This window comes from Cebus imitator, unplaced genomic scaffold, assembly GCF_001604975.1.
Source record: "Cebus imitator isolate Cc_AM_T3 unplaced genomic scaffold, Cebus_imitator-1.0 Scaffold351, whole genome shotgun sequence".
Lineage (NCBI taxonomy): Eukaryota > Metazoa > Chordata > Mammalia > Primates > Cebidae > Cebus > Cebus imitator.
Genome location: NW_016107666.1, coordinates 1,833,760 through 1,840,992, shown reverse-complemented (window position 1 = coordinate 1,840,992; position 7,233 = coordinate 1,833,760). Strand labels below are relative to the sequence as shown.

Here is a 7,233-nt window from a genome sequence, read left to right as displayed (position 1 = left end):
TTGTTTAGCTTTAGTAAACATTGAAAGTCATTTTAGATGATTTGCCTTTGTTTCTGTACTTTGGCTGTATCAACAGTTTGAATTAATTCACAGTGACTTCTATTTGTCTTCATTAGTGATTGATCGGTATTTGTCAAAATTGAGAAAAGGAAAAACACTCCAAAAGACTGGATTAATATGGTGGGTCTTAAGATGTGACATCAATAGAAGGGTAAAATGAAGAATCAGAATAAGGAGAGGAGAATGTATAGCAAAAAAAACCATATTCCGTAGATTTTATTTTTCTAGCATAAACATAGAAAGTAAAAATTGAAAATTATTTTTCAGGGTGAGAAAGCCTGATTTAGTGGTCATTTATAGACATGGTTAAAACAGAAATAATGTACCAGCTCCTTCCTATCTGCCTAGTTTTAAAGGGCTGCCCTTTCCTCTACTTTGTAGCTATGTCTTACCTGAATTTGTCTTAAAATACTGCATGAGAAGTAGCTAAAGCACAAAGTAATTAAACTTAAATGTAAAGAAATGATTTAAATCACTTTAGAGAAGCTATTTTCCCCACACTGTACTTTCTTTATGATAAAAGTAATCAGAAATATGTAAAAAATTAATTCTTCCATTAACCAAAGAATGGCAGCGAGGTTAACTTTTTCTTGTTTGAACAAAATCCTAACCTGTTCGGGAGAACCTTGAATAGGTTGCCCAAGATCTTTTTACATGGGAGTATAAAGAAAAAAACATGAAAATGTATTTAAACTTTAATTTAACTAAAAATAGGTAAAACTATACATTTCAACATTGGCAGGATTTCGGCTCCTAATGAGAAATGAAAAGGAAGCCAAATTTGAAGAAAAATGGTTAAGCATATTTAAAGTTTGAGTAGTTTATTTTGTGGGCACTTTATAGAACATTTTGATTTAGTATTTTTGGATACAGATGATGGATTATAAAGTTCTTTCTTTTAAAAGTCAACATAGTTAACACTGTAAAAGTTTAAAAGTTTTTTGAGTTTAAGGGCCTTATTTTTATTAACGTCATTTTTATTTTTCTATATATCTTTTCTTAACATTTTGTTTGGTTATCTCAGTATACGTGTTTATGACTTTTTCAATACGTTGAATCTACAGTTTTGTCACCCTCCTCACTTTCCAAAGACATCTCTAGGCTCTTTATTGCACCTGGTCAGTGAAGATGCCTGGGTTTGAAACTCTACTCTTGAACCAATGCTTCCATTCACCTCTCCTATTGCTACTCTTACAGAACCTGTTCTCTCTCATTAAAAACCTTCCCTGTTCCAGCCCTAGTTGTGGAAGGTGGCTGTAGTCATGGCGATGTTTCAGCAGATGAGAACGAATTTGGGCAAGTTGCTCAACAATATCCACAGGTATAATTCTGAGAACCTGGCTACCCTAGAGAGCTATGTGGAGATGCAGGCCAAGGAGAATGCCTATGGTTTAGAAGCCAACTTGGCTGTCCTGAAGCTGTACTAGTTTAGCCCAGCCTTCTTTCAGACCACGGTCACTGCCCAGATGCTACTGAAGGCCCTTACCAACTTATGCCACCCCTACTTCAGCCCGTTCAAGTACAGGGTCATCCGAACACATCAAGAAAAGCAGCCGATCTGACAGATTTTGTACCTGGGGGATCTGCTGGAGACTTGACACTTCCAGGCCTTCTGGCAAGCTCTGGATGAAAACATGACCCTTATAGAAGGTATAAGTAGCTTTAAAGGCTGTTAGAAAATTTGTCTGCCATGTCATGGATATCACTCAACCAGCACATTTACTGCTGGCTGCTGGCTCAGATGCTCTGGGATTTGACAACCAGCCAGCTGAATGTATGGATGAGAAAATATGGCTGAAGCGCCAATGAATGAGTCAGGGCAGATCTTCATCTGTAGCCAAGAAGAAAGCAGGAAGCCTAAGAACATTGTGGAGAAGATCGACTTTGAAAGTGTATCCAGCATCATGGTCCCCTCCCAGTAACTGCATGTGTTTAATAAAGATTTGGTGAATCAGGGAAAACAAACAAACCAAAAAACCCCCCCTTTTCTTATTTCCCAATCCTCTGGTATCTACCAGAGCCTTTCTACTTTTTTTTGTAAAACATTATAATTAATATTCTTGATAGCATCACAGAAATAATTTCTCCTTTGACTTTCTAGCTTGTGAGCTTTGCTGATTCCCAACTTTTGGTGAACACCAAAATCTGTTTCTTCAGTTGTCACTTCCGGAGACTAAATTTTCCTGGAGGAAGTCACATAATAATTTCAGTTGGCTGAGTATTCTAGAAGGAAGCCATATGACCTTTCTGATTGACTTCTTCTGTACATAGAGCCTCAGTGTTCTCATAGAGCCACAATTCACCTGACACTTTGTTCACTTCCCTCTTAGAGCATGGGCTATGGACATTTTCCAATTTCAACTCCTAATTTCTACCTGGGTCCCCTCTGTACTTTTCTAAAATAAAGCAATTTGTCAACTTGCCTCTTGTCTTTCTTCAAATCTCTTTACCCCTTCTCCCATTCTTTCCCTTCTATAATTGCCCCTTTTTCCTTCCAAAATGAGTTCCCACGTAGGTGCCTTTGATCCCATCTGCATGTTTGCAATCCTGCCTCATCATATACCTTTCTTTCAGGGTCAATTTCTTGAATTCATTTCTTTCTTTCTTTCTTTTTTTTTTTTTTGGTAGAAAGTGATTTATTTAAAGAGAGAGAAACAGGAGAAGGAGAGAGAAATAAACAGCTAACTCTCACACTGAGTGAGAGAATCCAGATAAATGGAATCCAGAAGAGGAAAGCAGCTTCCACACTAAGTGGAAGGGAATAGAGAGAGATAGAGAGAGATGGAGTTTAGGAGGAGAAGAGAAGCTTACATGAAGGGAGTGTTTGTGGAGGGGGACTCCAGAGGGAAAATCCAGGATAGAGAAAAATAGCTTCCACAAGCACAGGAGTGTTTGTGGAAGGGATATAAACATGGAGTCCGGAACTCATATATTTCACAAAGAAAATATTTCTTTCTGTAAGCCAGTAGGTTTCAATTGGAGGTGACTTTACTTCTTAGACAGTATTTGGCAATGTCTACAGATACTTTTGGTTGTCACAGCTGGTATGGGGGAGGTGTTACTGTCCTTTGATAGGTAGAGGCCAGGGATCTGTTCCACATCTTCATAGGGAAGATCCTTCTAACAAAAAATTATCCAGCTCAAATGTCATAGTTCCATGGTAGAAGAACCCTGCACTAAACCTGAATCAAGCCCAAATTTTGCTTCTCCAAACAATTTAAATAATATGTTTTTATGACTGTGTTTATTTCTTTGAGTTCCTCATTTATCTCCCACTTTTACACTACCAAACTTCTAGAGTAGAAGTCACCATTTCCGGCTTAATTTCATTATTTTCCACTCATATCACTGAAAACCACATAATAATGATAAAAATTGCTGCCCACCAGAAATCATTAAGGTCCTTAATAGACTCAACTTTTTCTCCTGGGCACTTCACAATGACCTAGGGAGTGAAGAAAGCAGAATGGAACACATCCCAACTTGTGAATGAATTACTAGTAACAGGAACCTAAGAGCTTGAACTTAGATACTTATTTATTTATATTCATTTATTTATTTTGAGATTGTGTTACTCTGTTGCCCAGGCTGGAGTGCAGTGGCGCAATCTTGGCTCACTGCAACCTCTGCCTCCCAGGTTCAAGCAATTCTCCTGCCTCAGGCTCCTGAATAACTGGTATTGCCCAGCTTATTTATTTATTTATTTGCATTTTTAGTAGAGATGAGCTTTTGCCATGTGGGCCAGGCTGGTTTCGAACTCCTGACCTCAGGCAATCCACTCCCTTCAGCCTCCTGAAGTGCTGGGATAACAGGCGTGAGCCACTGTGCTCAGCCTAGATACTTACTTAAACATTTGTTAAGGTGGCTAAAAAATTATTCTTGCTGATTTTTTTGTGCTGAGAAATCCTCAACAGTGGCTTCTTGAAAACAATATTTTTGAAGACACATTTAAAATCCAATTGTGGAAAATAATTTTCTAAAATACATGGTGTTTTTCAGGAATAATAGAATTGATTAAAAAATAGTCATGCTGCTTGTACAGATAAGGTCACACTTGAAAGGCTATGTTGTGGGTGTGGTTCCTCTTACTCAGGGCACCATGTTTTTTGAAAATGTTAACAAATGCTGCACTCTTTACAAAGACACCTTGCTCCAAACATTTCCTTCCCAGTTTTCAGTGTTTAATAGGGTATTTGAATACATTAAAAAAAATTTTTTTAGTAACATGGGAAATAACCCTAAATTATTTCTCGCCCGTTACTCACATAGACAGTTGGAGGAGTTGCTCAGAATACCCTGCACTCAGAAATGAATTCTTATTTCCCTTCTTACAGGAAAAATGATGAAGCATCACAGGGCAAAATCTCAGACAGAGGGCTTTGTCTTGATGATAAAGAGTAGCTTGCAAAGTTAGACTTTTCTTTCACAGATTTTAGTTTTTTATTTTCAGCTCTATCTAGAAACTAGTCTCCTACAAATCAAACTCTGCAATGAAAATGAAACTTTTGATGAAAAGAGGGACTCTGAGGTTTGATGCATTCGTTCTCATAAAAATTAATCATCAACTTACTTGTTTTTACTGAAAAAAAGGCCTTTGAGAGTATTCCCTTAAGGAAATAAGGAGACTTACCAGAGACTCAGAGACCTTTTCTGTCCACTTTATGACCCAAGTGTTATGGGCTCTTACTGAGAAGAGACTGTAAAATTTTATTAAAAGTAACCTGAACATAAACAATCAAATTCTATTACATTCCATTTTTTAAAAACAGGCAGTCAATATAACAGCATCTTATTTATTCACCAATGATATACGTAGGAAAAACTTTGAGGATGAGGGGCCCAACTAAGTTGGTGGAAGAATCTTGAGAGTAGATGTATGAGCTTGGACTTATATCAAGATAGGAGTCAAACCTTAATTCTAAAAGTGACAAATACCATTAGTATTGGTAGATTTGTATAATTTTCCCACATATAGAAATGATTTAATTTCACAATCTCATCTTCTAGAAAATTGGCACATAACTCTTTGTACTGTTTTCAAGGAATTTGTTCAGAAAGTGAGAACATGTATTATGAATACCTTCAAGTCATTTACCATAGCTATCCAAAGAAGGAATGATAAAATTTATAGATGACAATTTCAGTTCTCTCTAAATTATTCATTTTTAAAAATTCAAAATCAAGATAAAGAAGAAAATAGCTAAAGAATCCAACAGAATTCTTCTTTGACAGTAATTGGAAACCAGTGATTGGAAGCAGTTGGTGCAATATGTTCTACAAAGGGCTTTTTTAATTTTATTTTTTTGGTTGCTTTCAGAGCTCTTCACCCTTTCAATGCTGCTTAAAGAAATGCAAGTGCCAAAAATGGTGCTGAAGAACTTTCCTAGCTGAACGGAAAAGTTTTGAAAAGGGAGCTGCATTTTTAATAGACTAAATTATATCTTATTCAAATTTTAGGAAAGAATCCTTTCATTGTGAGTTTCTTTTTCTTTTTTTTTTTTCTTTTTTTCCTGACAATAAGAAATGACTCTAGAAGCAAATACAATCTATGAGCATGAATCAAGGATTTTCTTGCCACCCCTGCCTGGTTCTCTGTAGGGCTAAAGTTATAGACACATGACAAAAGGTACTCTTCCCCACCCTCATAATGAGCAGCCAAGCTCTTACTCTTACTGCTCTTTTTTTCTGGGGACTAGAGGCAAAGAGTACAACTTACAGGCTAGCACAACTTTCTTCCATCCTGAGCATCTCGCTACTCCACATCCTGCTATGTTTTGGCAGATATAGCTTCAATACGATTGTAAAGATGCTAGGCACTCCGTTGAAATCCCAGAAAAGCAGAATTATGCAAGAGAATGTCACTCATTTTGGTTTTTACCCCAGATCTGTGGGGGAAAATGGAAAAAGAATGTAGTCTCCTACTCTATTTTTTCCATTATTTTAAATAAGGGATTCTGTCTTACTTAAGGGCAAAGCATCATTGGGCCATCTGGATTTTCTTCAACTAGTTCCATTAGCCTTATAGCTAGAAACACATTCCAAATGTTGGCCTTAGATAAGTTGTATTAATTTTCAGCATTGTCATAAGATCTCTGGAACTTCAAAGATATTTGAGTTGGAAAGCAAAGAGGCTAACTCTTAACTCAACATGCTTTTAAATGAAAAAACCCAACTTTACCAGCTTTCACATTAAATAAATTTATGTCTTTTGGCTACACACACACAAATCCACCAAATATTGAGGCTGAAATTGGAATTTTCATGAGCATTTAAATGAGATCCATATTTTCAATCATGACTATTTTTCCCTTTTTCATGGGTGTGTCATCAATACTGTGAAAACCCTGAAGGAGAAATAAATGGAGAAGCATGCCAGAATCGCATGTGATGTTGAAATGGGTCTGAATACTTTTCAAGATTTCACTATTCCTTTTTCTTATATTTATCCCAAGAGTATAAAAGTTCAGTGAAATGCCCTGGGGATAAACTCTTTTATGTTTTTGATCTATAGCAGTTTTTTGTAATTTTGTATAATGTGGCAATCTAATACAAATTAATATTTCCATAGTTTTCCAGTGTTGATAATAAAAATACAAAAATGTTCTAACTTAAGTTTGAGACAGAGTTTTAAACCAAAAAAAGTTACCTTCTTAATGGCCATTGATATCTTTATAAATTCTTATAGTCAGGTCTTACCTTGTTGTAATCACTAAAAATATATGTTTTAAGAACATAGACTCAGGAGCTAGGCACTGTTACTTAACCATGAGTAAATATTTAAGATTGCTAAGCCTTAGCTTTCTAATATGATTAGATGTAAAATGTAAATTGTAACAGCTTTCTAATATGATTAGATGTAAACTGTAAATTGTAATATCTACCTTATGGGTTTCAAGTGACATTTACAAGATTATATAGCATCGTGTTTACAATAAACGAATATTTCTTAAAAGCTGATTATTGTTAAGTGTTATTGTCCTTAGGAATTATACCAAAGACTAATGAAGTTTTCTTCTGATTGCATGTCTTCTAGAATATATATTTTAAAAATCAAATTATAGTGCATACTGATAAACTACTTATATACTAAATCTCATAAGTGAAAAAAGCTAAACCTGACTCATTTTGTTGGGGATGGTTTTGAAGGAGACTTAAAAAATCATAAAATAGTGC

At 35.7% G+C, this 7,233-nt stretch overlaps 1 pseudogene; it reads left to right on the top strand.

Annotated features, from left to right (window-relative positions):
* The first annotated feature begins 1,322 nt into the window (after positions 1 to 1,322).
* LOC108287673 lies at positions 1,323 to 1,982 on the top strand (annotated as a pseudogene).
* The last annotated feature ends 5,251 nt before the right edge of the window (positions 1,983 to 7,233 follow it).